This window comes from Salvelinus alpinus, chromosome 21, assembly GCF_045679555.1.
Source record: "Salvelinus alpinus chromosome 21, SLU_Salpinus.1, whole genome shotgun sequence".
Classification (NCBI taxonomy): Eukaryota; Metazoa; Chordata; class Actinopteri; order Salmoniformes; family Salmonidae; genus Salvelinus; species Salvelinus alpinus.
Window position 1 is genome coordinate 39,258,550 of NC_092106.1, and position 12,956 is coordinate 39,271,505.

A 12,956-nucleotide genomic window follows, 5' to 3' on the forward strand; every position below is an offset into this window, starting at 1 on the left:
AGGAGACAGGGATTCTAGAGACAGAGGAGAAAGGGATTCTAGAGACAGAGGAGAAAGGGATTCTAGAGACAGAGGAGACAGGGATTCTAGAGACAGAGGAGAAAGGGATTCTAGAGACAGAGGAGACAGGGATTCTAGAGACAGAGGAGACAGGGATTCTAGAGACAGAGGAGAAAGGGATTCTAGAGACAGAGGAGACAGGGATTCTAGAGACAGAGGAGACAGGGATTCTAGAGACAGAGGAGAAAGGGATTCTAGAGACAGAGGAGACAGGGATTCTAGAGACAGATGAGAAAGGGATTCTAGAGACAGAGGAGACAGGGATTCTAGAGACAGAGGAGAAAAGGATTCTAGAGACAGAGGAGACAGGGATTATTTAGACAGAGGAGACAGGGATCCTAGAGACAGAGGAGAAAGGGATTCTAGAGACAGAGGAGACAGGGATTATTTAGACAGAGGAGACAGGGATCCTAGAGACAGAGGAGAAAGGGATTCTATAGCCAGAGGAGAAAGGGATTCTAGAGACAGAAGAGAAAGGGATTCTAGAGACAGAGGAGAAAGGGATTCTAGAGACAGAGGAGAAAGGGATTCTAGAGACAGAGGAGACAGGGATTCTAGAGACAGAGGAGACAGGGATTCTAGAGACAGAGGAGAAAGGGATTCTAGAGACAGAGGAGAAAGGGATTCTAGAGACAGAGGAGACAGGGATTCTAGAGACAGAGGAGAAAGGGATTCTAGAGACAGAGGAGACAGGGATTCTAGAGACAGAGGAGAAAGGGATTCTAGAGACAGAGGAGACAGGGATTCTAGAGACAGAGGAGTAAGGGATTCTAGAGACAGAGGAGACAGGGATTCTAGAGACAGAGACAGGGATTCTAGAGACAGAGTAGAAAGGGATTCTAGAGACAGAGGAGACAGGGATTCTAAAGACAGAGGAGACAGGGATTCTAGAGACAGAGGAGACAGGGATTCTAGAGACAGAGGAGACAGGGATTCTAGAGACAGAGGAGACAGGGATTCTAGAGACAGAGGAGAAAGGGATTCTAGAGACAGAAGAGAAAGGGATTCTAGAGACAGAGGGGACAGGGATTCTAGAGACAGAGGAGACAGGGATTCTAGAGACAGAGGAGACAGGGATTCTAGAGACAGAGGAGAAAGGGATTCTAGAGACAGAGGAGAAAGGGATTCTAGAGACAGAGGAGACAGGGATTCTAGAGACAGAGGAGAAATGGATTCTAGAGACAGAGGAGACAGGGATTCTAGAGACAGAGGAGACAGTGATTCTAGAGACAGAGGAGAAAGGGATTCTAGAGACAGAGGAGACAGGGATTCTAGAGACAGAGGAGACAGGGATTCTAGAGACAGAGGAGCCAGGGATTCTAGAGACAGAGGAGAAAGGGATTCTAGAGACAGAGGAGAAAGGGATTCTAGAGACAGAGGAGACAGGGATTCTAGAGACAGAGGAGAAAGGTATTCTAGAGACAGAGGAGACAGGGATTCTAGAGACAGAGGAGACAGGGATTCTAGAGACAGAGGAGAAAGGGATTCTAGAGACAGAGGAGAAAGGGATTCTAGAGACAGAGGAGACAGGGATTCTAGAGACAGAGGAGAAATGGATTCTAGAGACAGAGGAGACAGGGATTCTAGAGACAGAGGAGACAGGGATTCTAGAGACAGAGGAGAAAGGGATTCTAGAGACAGAGGAGACAGGGATTCTAGAGACAGAGGAGAAAGGGATTCTAGAGACAGAGGAGAAAGGGATTCTAGAGACAGAAGAGAAAGGGATTCTAGAGACAGAGGAGACAGGGATTCTAGAGACAGAGGAGAAAGGGATTCTAGAGACAGAGGAGACAGGGATTCTAGAGACAGAGGAGACAGGGATTCTAGAGACAGAGGAGAAAGGGATTCTAGAGACAGAGGAGACAGGGATTCTAGAGACAGAGGAGACAGGGATCCTAGAGACAGAGGAGAAAGGGATTCTAGAGCCGGAGGAGAAAGGGATTCTAGAGACAGAGGAGAAAGGGATTCTAGAGACAGAGGAGAAAGGGATTCTAGAGACAGAGGAGAAAGGGATTCTAGAGACAGAGGAGACATGGATTCTAGAGACAGAGGAGAAAGGGATTCTAGAGACAGAGGAGACAGGGATTCTAGAGACAGAGGAGACAGGGATTCTAGAGACAGAGGAGAAAGGGATTCTAGAGACAGAAGAGAAAGGGATTCTAGAGACAGAGGGGACAGGGATTCTAGAGACAGAGGAGAAAGGGATTCTAGAGACAGAGGAGACAGGGATTCTAGAGACAGAGGAGACAGGGATTCTAGAGACAGAGGAGAAAGGGATTCTAGAGACAGAGGAGAAAGGGATTCTAGAGACAGAGGAGACAGGGATTCTAGAGACAGAGGAGAAAGGGATTCTAGAGACAGAGGAGACAGGGATTCTAGAGACAGAGGAGACAGGGATTCTAGAGACAGAGGAGAAAGGGATTCTAGAGACAGAGGAGACAGGGATTCTAGAGACAGAGGAGACAGGGATTCTAGAGACAGAGGAGAAAGGGATTCTAGAGACAGAGGAGACAGGGATTCTAGAGACAGAGGAGAAATGGATTCTAGAGACAGAGGAGACAGGGATTCTAGAGACAGAGGAGACAGGGATTCTAGAGACAGAGGAGAAAGGGATTCTAGAGACAGAGGAGACAGGGATTCTAGAGACAGAGGAGAAAGGGATTCTAGAGACAGAGGAGAAAGGGATTCTAGAGACAGAAGAGAAAGGGATTCTAGAGACAGAGGAGACAGGGATTCTAGAGACAGATGAGACAGGGATTCTAGAGACAGAGGAGAAAGGGATTCTAGAGACAGAGGAGAAAGGGATTTTAGAGACAGAGGAGAAATGGATTCTAGAGACAGAGGAGACAGGGATTCTAGAGACAGAGGAGACAGGGATTCTAGAGACAGAGGAGAAAGGGATTCTAGAGACAGAGGAGACAGGGATTCTAGAGACAGAGGAGAAAGGGATTCTAGAAACAGAGGAGAAAGGGATTCTAGAGACAGAAGAGAAAGGGATTCTAGAGACAGAGGAGACAGGGATTCTAGAGACAGAGGAGAAAGGGATTCTAGAGACAGAGGAGACAGGGATTCTAGAGACAGAGGAGACAGGGATTCTAGAGACAGAGGAGAAAGGGATTCTAGAGACAGAGGAGACAGGGATTCTAGAGACAGAGGAGACAGGGATCCTAGAGACAGAGGAGAAAGGGATTCTAGAGCCGGAGGAGAAAGGGATTCTAGAGACAGAGGAGAAAGGGATTCTAGAGACAGAGGAGAAAGGGATTCTAGAGACAGAGGAGAAAGGGATTCTAGAGACAGAGGAGACATGGATTCTAGAGACAGAGGAGAAAGGGATTCTAGAGACAGAGGAGACAGGGATTCTAGAGACAGAGGAGACAGGGATTCTAGAGACAGAGGAGAAAGGGATTCTAGAGACAGAAGAGAAAGGGATTCTAGAGACAGAGGGGACAGGGATTCTAGAGACAGAGGAGAAAGGGATTCTAGAGACAGAGGAGACAGGGATTCTAGAGACAGAGGAGACAGGGATTCTAGAGACAGAGGAGAAATGGATTCTAGAGACAGAGGAGACAGGGATTCTAGAGACAGAGGAGACAGGGATTCTAGAGACAGAGGAGAAAGGGATTCTAGAGACAGAGGAGACAGGGATTCTAGAGACAGAGGAGAAAGGGATTCTAGAGACAGAGGAGAAAGGGATTCTAGAGACAGAGGAGACAGGGATTCTAGAGACAGAGGAGACAGGGATTCTAGAGACAGAGGAGAAAGGGATTCTAGAGACAGAGGAGACAGGGATTCTAGAGACAGAGGAGACAGGGATTCTAGAGACAGAGGAGAAAGGGATTCTAGAGACAGAGGAGACAGGGATTCTAGAGACAGAGGAGACAGGGATCCTAGAGACAGAGGAGAAAGGGATTCTAGAGCCGGAGGAGAAAGGGATTCTAGAGACAGAGGAGAAAGGGATTCTAGAGACAGAGGAGAAAGGGATTCTAGAGACAGAGGAGAAAGGGATTCTAGAGACAGAGGAGACATGGATTCTAGAGACAGAGGAGAAAGGGATTCTAGAGACAGAGGAGACAGGGATTCTAGAGACAGAGGAGACAGGGATTCTAGAGACAGAGGAGAAAGGGATTCTAGAGACAGAAGAGAAAGGGATTCTAGAGACAGAGGGGACAGGGATTCTAGAGACAGAGGAGAAAGGGATTCTAGAGACAGAGGAGACAGGGATTCTAGAGACAGAGGAGACAGGGATTCTAGAGACAGAGGAGAAAGGGATTCTAGAGACAGAGGAGAAAGGGATTCTAGAGACAGAGGAGACAGGGATTCTAGAGACAGAGGAGAAAGGGATTCTAGAGACAGAGGAGACAGGGATTCTAGAGACAGAGGAGACAGGGATTCTAGAGACAGAGGAGAAAGGGATTCTAGAGACAGAGGAGACAGGGATTCTAGAGACAGAGGAGACAGGGATTCTAGAGACAGAGGAGAAAGGGATTCTAGAGACAGAGGAGACAGGGATTCTAGAGACAGAGGAGAAATGGATTCTAGAGACAGAGGAGACAGGGATTCTAGAGACAGAGGAGACAGGGATTCTAGAGACAGAGGAGAAAGGGATTCTAGAGACAGAGGAGACAGGGATTCTAGAGACAGAGGAGAAAGGGATTCTAGAGACAGAGGAGAAAGGGATTCTAGAGACAGAAGAGAAAGGGATTCTAGAGACAGAGGAGACAGGGATTCTAGAGACAGAGGAGACAGGGATTCTAGAGACAGAGGAGAAAGGGATTCTAGAGACAGAGGAGAAAGGGATTTTAGAGACAGAGGAGAAATGGATTCTAGAGACAGAGGAGACAGGGATTCTAGAGACAGAGGAGACAGGGATTCTAGAGACAGAGGAGAAAGGGATTCTAGAGACAGAGGAGACAGGGATTCTAGAGACAGAGGAGAAAGGGATTCTAGAGACAGAGGAGAAAGGGATTCTAGAGACAGAAGAGAAAGGGATTCTAGAGACAGAGGAGACAGGGATTCTAGAGACAGAGGAGAAAGGGATTCTAGAGACAGAGGAGACAGGGATTCTAGAGACAGAGGAGACAGGGATTCTAGAGACAGAGGAGAAAGGGATTCTAGAGACAGAGGAGACAGGGATTCTAGAGACAGAGGAGACAGGGATCCTAGAGACAGAGGAGAAAGGGATTCTAGAGCCGGAGGAGAAAGGGATTCTAGAGACAGAGGAGAAAGGGATTCTAGAGACAGAGGAGAAAGGGATTCTAGAGACAGAGGAGAAAGGGATTCTAGAGACAGAGGAGACATGGATTCTAGAGACAGAGGAGAAAGGGATTCTAGAGACAGAGGAGACAGGGATTCTAGAGACAGAGGAGACAGGGATTCTAGAGACAGAGGAGAAAGGGATTCTAGAGACAGAAGAGAAAGGGATTCTAGAGACAGAGGGGACAGGGATTCTAGAGACAGAGGAGAAAGGGATTCTAGAGACAGAGGAGACAGGGATTCTAGAGACAGAGGAGACAGGGATTCTAGAGACAGAGGAGAAAGGGATTCTAGAGACAGAGGAGAAAGGGATTCTAGAGACAGAGGAGACAGGGATTCTAGAGACAGAGGAGAAAGGGATTCTAGAGACAGAGGAGACAGGGATTCTAGAGACAGAGGAGACAGGGATTCTAGAGACAGAGGAGAAAGGGATTCTAGAGACAGAGGAGACAGGGATTCTAGAGACAGAGGAGACAGGGATTCTAGAGACAGAGGAGAAAGGGATTCTAGAGACAGAGGAGACAGGGATTCTAGAGACAGAGGAGAAATGGATTCTAGAGACAGAGGAGACAGGGATTCTAGAGACAGAGGAGACAGGGATTCTAGAGACAGAGGAGAAAGGGATTCTAGAGACAGAGGAGACAGGGATTCTAGAGACAGAGGAGAAAGGGATTCTAGAGACAGAGGAGAAAGGGATTCTAGAGACAGAAGAGAAAGGGATTCTAGAGACAGAGGAGACAGGGATTCTAGAGACAGAGGAGAAAGGGATTCTAGAGACAGAGGAGACAGGGATTCTAGAGACAGAGGAGACAGGGATTCTAGAGACAGAGGAGAAAGGGATTCTAGAGACAGAGGAGACAGGGATTCTAGAGACAGAGGAGACAGGGATCCTAGAGACAGAGGAGAAAGGGATTCTAGAGCCGGAGGAGAAAGGGATTCTAGAGACAGAGGAGAAAGGGATTCTAGAGACAGAGGAGAAAGGGATTCTAGAGACAGAGGAGAAAGGGATTCTAGAGACAGAGGAGACATGGATTCTAGAGACAGAGGAGAAAGGGATTCTAGAGACAGAGGAGACAGGGATTCTAGAGACAGAGGAGACAGGGATTCTAGAGACAGAGGAGACTGGGATTCTAGAGAGAGGAGACAGGGATTCTAGAGACAGAGGAGAAAGGGATTCTAGAGACAGAGGAGACAGGGATTCTAGAGACAGAGGAGAAAGGGATTCTAGAGCCAGAGGAGACAGGGATTCTAGAGATAGAGGAGAAAGGGATTCTAGAGACAGAGGAGAAAGGGATTCTAGAGACAGAGGAGACAGGGATTCTAGAGCCAGAGGAGAAAGGGATTCTAGAGACAGAGGAGACAGGGATTCTAGAGACAGAGGAGAAAGGGATTCTAGAGACAGAGGAGACAGGGATTCTAGAGACAGAGGAGAAAGGGATTCTAGAGACAGAGGAGACAGGGATTCTAGAGACAGAGGAGAAAGGGATTCTAGAGACAGAGGAGACAGGGATTCTAGAGACAGAGGAGACAGGGATTCTAGAGACAGAGGAGAAAGGGATTCTAGAGACAGAGGAGACAGGGATTCTAGAGACAGAGGAGACAGGGATTCTAGAGACAGAGGAGACAGGGATTCTAGAGACAGAGGAGACAGGGATTCTAGAGACAGAGGAGACAGGGATTCTAGAGACAGAGGAGAAAGGGATTCTAGAGACAGAGGAGAAAGGGATTCTAGAGACAGAGGGGACAGGGATTCTAGAGACAGAGGAGAAAGGGATTCTAGAGACAGAGGAGAAAGGGATTTTAGAGACAGAGGAGAAAGGGATTCTAGAGACAGAGGAGACAGGGATTCTAGAGACAGAGGAGACAGGGATCTTAGAGACAGAGGAGACAGGGATTCTAGAGACAGAGGAGACAGGGATTCTAGAGACAGAGGAGACAGGGATTCTAGAGACAAGGAGACAGGGATTCTAGAGACAGAGGAGAAAGGGATTCTAGAGACAGAGGAGACAGGGATTCTAGAGACAGAGGAGACAGGGATTCTAGAGACAGAGGAGAAAGGGATTCTAGAGACAGAGGAGACAGGGATTCTAGAGACAGAGGAGACAGGGATTCTAGAGACAGAGGAGAAAGGGATTCTAGAGACAGAGGAGACAGGGATTCTAGAGACAGAGGAGAAATGGATTCTAGAGACAGAGGAGACAGGGATTCTAGAGACAGAGGAGACAGGGATTCTAGAGACAGAGGAGAAAGGGATTCTAGAGACAGAGGAGACAGGGATTCTAGAGACAGAGGAGAAAGGGATTCTAGAGACAGAGGAGAAAGGGATTCTAGAGACAGAAGAGAAAGGGATTCTAGAGACAGAGGAGACAGGGATTCTAGAGACAGAGGAGAAAGGGATTCTAGAGACAGAGGAGACAGGGATTCTAGAGACAGAGGAGACAGGGATTCTAGAGACAGAGGAGAAAGGGATTCTAGAGACAGAGGAGACAGGGATTCTAGAGACAGAGGAGACAGGGATCCTAGAGACAGAGGAGAAAGGGATTCTAGAGCCGGAGGAGAAAGGGATTCTAGAGACAGAGGAGAAAGGGATTCTAGAGACAGAGGAGAAAGGGATTCTAGAGACAGAGGAGAAAGGGATTCTAGAGACAGAGGAGACATGGATTCTAGAGACAGAGGAGAAAGGGATTCTAGAGACAGAGGAGACAGGGATTCTAGAGACAGAGGAGACAGGGATTCTAGAGACAGAGGAGACTGGGATTCTAGAGAGAGGAGACAGGGATTCTAGAGACAGAGGAGAAAGGGATTCTAGAGACAGAGGAGACAGGGATTCTAGAGACAGAGGAGAAAGGGATTCTAGAGCCAGAGGAGACAGGGATTCTAGAGATAGAGGAGAAAGGGATTCTAGAGACAGAGGAGAAAGGGATTCTAGAGACAGAGGAGACAGGGATTCTAGAGCCAGAGGAGAAAGGGATTCTAGAGACAGAGGAGACAGGGATTCTAGAGACAGAGGAGAAAGGGATTCTAGAGACAGAGGAGACAGGGATTCTAGAGACAGAGGAGAAAGGGATTCTAGAGACAGAGGAGACAGGGATTCTAGAGACAGAGGAGAAAGGGATTCTAGAGACAGAGGAGACAGGGATTCTAGAGACAGAGGAGACAGGGATTCTAGAGACAGAGGAGAAAGGGATTCTAGAGACAGAGGAGACAGGGATTCTAGAGACAGAGGAGACAGGGATTCTAGAGACAGAGGAGACAGGGATTCTAGAGACAGAGGAGACAGGGATTCTAGAGACAGAGGAGACAGGGATTCTAGAGACAGAGGAGAAAGGGATTCTAGAGACAGAGGAGAAAGGGATTCTAGAGACAGAGGGGACAGGGATTCTAGAGACAGAGGAGAAAGGGATTCTAGAGACAGAGGAGAAAGGGATTTTAGAGACAGAGGAGAAAGGGATTCTAGAGACAGAGGAGACAGGGATTCTAGAGACAGAGGAGACAGGGATCTTAGAGACAGAGGAGACAGGGATTCTAGAGACAGAGGAGACAGGGATTCTAGAGACAGAGGAGACAGGGATTCTAGAGACAAGGAGACAGGGATTCTAGAGACAGAGGAGAAAGGGATTCTAGAGACAGAGGAGACAGGGATTCTAGAGACAGAGGAGACAGGGATTCTAGAGACAGAGGAGAAAGGGATTCTAGAGCCAGAGGAGACAGGGATTCTAGAGATAGAGGAGAAAGGGATTCTAGAGACAGAGGAGAAAGGGATTCTAGAGACAGAGGAGACAGGGATTCTAGAGCCAGAGGAGAAAGGGATTCTAGAGACAGAGGAGACAGGGATTCTAGAGACAGAGGAGAAAGGGATTCTAGAGACAGAGGAGACAGGGATTCTAGAGACAGAGGAGAAAGGGATTCTAGAGACAGAGGAGACAGGGATTCTAGAGACAGAGGAGAAAGGGATTCTAGAGACAGAGTAGACAGGGATTCTAGAGACAGAGGAGACAGGGATTCTAGAGACAGAGGAGAAAGGGATTCTAGAGACAGAGGAGACAGGGATTCTAGAGACAGAGGAGACAGGGATTCTAGAGACAGAGGAGACAGGGATTCTAGAGACAGAGGAGAAAGGGATTCTAGAGACAGAGGAGAAAGGGATTCTAGAGACAGAGGAGAAAGGGATTCTAGAGACAGAGGGGACAGGGATTCTAGAGACAGAGGAGAAAGGGATTCTAGAGACAGAGGAGAAAGGGATTTTAGAGACAGAGGAGAAAGGGATTCTAGAGACAGAGGAGACAGGGATTCTAGAGACAGAGGAGACAGGGATCTTAGAGACAGAGGAGACAGGGATTCTAGAGACAGAGGAGACAGGGATTCTAGAGACAGAGGAGACAGGGATTCTAGAGACAAGGAGACAGGGATTCTAGAGACAGAGGAGAAAGGGATTCTAGAGACAGAGGAGACAGGGATTCTAGAGACAGAGGAGACAGGGATTCTAGAGACAGAGGAGACAGGGATTCTAGAGACAGAGGAGACAGGGATTCTAGAGACAGAGGAGACAGGGATTCTAGAGACAGAGGAGACAGGGATTCTAGAGACAGAGGAGAAAGGGATTCTAGAGAGTGATCTTTTGTAAAAAAAAATATACCTATTGTCACCTCTTCTCGTTGTTTTAGAGTGGGAGAGTGATTGTTATTTCAGCTCTATTACAGAATATGTCTATTTGTGGATAGTAAATCCTAAATGGCTGCCCGTGGGACAGCCTCTACTGTTATCCAACTCACATATCCAGTGTGTTCCACATTACAATTGAAATGTGGTTTGTGGGTACAGAGTCAATGGGAATCTATGACATACCTTCCCGAATCTACCAGAGCAGAGTGGAGGCCTGTTTACGTGGAGCATTAATTTACCTCCACCGTCTCCTCCCCGCAATCAAACCCCTGAGCAAAGCCTCCAACACACACCCTCACACACACACAATCTATCCTCAATCCCTCTGTGATTTAACACACGCTCTGACAACATCAGGAAGGAAACGGGAACTTGATAAATAAATATTATTAACAGATTGAATTGTGTTTTTTCAAAACCTGGGAATTACAGTGTGTATTTCTAACAATTAAAACAAAGAGCCTATTTTAAAAACCCGCAAAAAAAACTCAAGTGATCACAGTGGTAATTGTCCCATATACTCTTATGAAGACTTGAGAACATATTTGTTAGTCAAGAAAATGAATGATGTGCTCCACTGTTTCTGCTTCTCTCTCCTTAGGGCTCTGGTGTAACTCAAACACACTGCCTTCCCTGCTTTCATGTCAAACTACTTACATCTTTCAGCATATTCTCTCTCTCCTGATTGGCAACACTACTTCCGTCTTTCAACCTATCCTTCCTGTCTACTTCCCCCTGTATCCAGAAGCCAATAAAAAAAAACTTTTCAGATACCAATTGAAGTAATATAATAAGCATGCTGGTTGCTAAGTCATTCATGGGGGGTGTGTTAATAGCTTTCACTTTAGCATGGAGGTTTCACCTCTCTCTCTCTCCCTCTCTCTCTTCCTCTTTCTCTTTCTCTTTCTGGCTCGCTTTTTCTCTCTCTTTCTGGCTCTCTTTTTTTCTCTCTTTCTGGCTCTCTTTTTCTCTCTCTTTCTGGCTCTCTATGTCTCTCTCTCTCTCTCTCTGGCTCTCTATGTCTCTCTCTCTCTCTCTCTCTCTCTGGCTCTCTATGTCTCTCTCTCCCTCTCTCTCTCTCTCTCTGGCTCTCTATGTCTCTCTCTCTCTTCCTCTTTCTCTTTCTCTTTCTGGCTCTCTCTTTCTCTTTCTCTCTCTCTCTCTCTGGCTCTCTATGTCTCTCTCTCTCTCTATGTCTCTCTCTCTCTCGATGTCTCTCTCTCTCTCTCTCTCTCTCTCTCTGGCTCTCTATGTCTCTCTCTCTCTCTCTCTCTCTCTCTCTCTGGCTCTCTATGTCTCTCTCTCTCTCTGAGGATTCTGTTGTGGAATTCTGGCACGTTGGTACCGACAGCTGTTGCTTCGTAGAGAACGGTAATTATGTTTAAGTGCTTTCTGCTTCTCATCAATAGCCGTAATTATGGGGGAGTCGAGAGCTCAGCCGAGTCGCTTGGAAATCGACACCTCCTCCCTTTCCGACACAACGACTGTGATGAAAGACTGGAATGGGAACACTAGTGAATTAAGAAAAACAGAGAGAAGGAGAGAGACACAGAGAGGGAGAGATAGAGAGACAGAGAGGGAGAGAGGGAGAGAGAGAAAGAGAGTCAGAGAGTGTGGGAGAGAGAGAGAGAGAGAGAGAGAGAGAGAGAGAGAGAGAGAGAGAGAGAGGGAATTCAAAGTTCATTTTTGAAAACCATTATGGTTGTCGTGCAGCTGGGGAAACACCTCTGGGACTCTCTGTCCCTCAGTACAGGAGGGAGACACATTCCCCCTGCCAACCACGCATCTCTCAAGCTACTCAAGGTTTGAGATGATACCACCCTGGTCGAGTCCATGTACCAGAGAGAGGTTTACCGGATGGTGGCCGGTTGCAGTCTCAAAACTGTGTAGATGGTAATGGTGGAAGCGTCCCTCATCACCTCTACTCCTCGAAATCAATGGCTCAGCTCTAAGCAGGACGGAGTAATTTAAATTCCTGGGGACCATCATCTCCCACAACCTCTAGTGGGAGGACAACATCACAGTCTCTAGTGGGAGGACAACATCACAGTCTCTAGTGGGAGGACAACATCACAGCCTCTAGTGGGAGGACAACATCACAGCCTCTAGTGGGAGGACAACATCACAGCCTCTAGCGGGAGGACAACATCACAGCCTCTAGTGGGAGAACAACATCGCAGCCTCTAGTGGGAAGACAACATCACATCCTCTAGTGGGAGGACAACATCACAGTCTCTAGTAGGAGGACAACATCACAGTATATATTGGGAGGACAACATCACAGCCTCTAGTGTGCGGACAACATCACATGTTCTATTGGGAGGACAACATCACAGCCTCTAGTGTGCGGACAACATCAGAGCCTCTAGTGTGAGGACAACATCACAGCCTCTAGTGTGAGGACAACATCACAGCCTCTAGTGGGAGGACAACATCACAGTCTCTAGTGGGAGGACAACATCACAGGATCTAGTGGGAAGACAACATCACAGCCTCTAGTGGGAGGACAACATCACAGCCTCTAGTGGAAGGACAACATCACAGCCTCTAGTGGGAGGACAACATCACAGCCTCTAGTGGAAGGACAACATCACAGCCTCTAGTGGGAGGAAAACATCACAGCCTCTAGTGTGAGGACAACATCACAGCCTCTAGTGTGAGGACAACATCACAGTCTTTAGTAGGAGGACAACATCACATGTTCTATTGGGAGGACAACATCACAGTATCTAGTGGGAAGACAACATCACACCCTCTAGTGGGAGGACAACTTCACAGCCTCTAGTGGAAGGACAACATCACAGCCTCTAGTGGGAGGACAACATCACAGACTCTATTGGGAGGACAACATCACAGACTCTATTGGGAGGACAACATCACAGCCTCTAGTGGGAGGACAACATCACAGCCTCTAGTGGGAGGACAACATCACAGCCTCTAGTGGGAGGACAACATCACAGCCTCTAGTGGGAGGACAACAT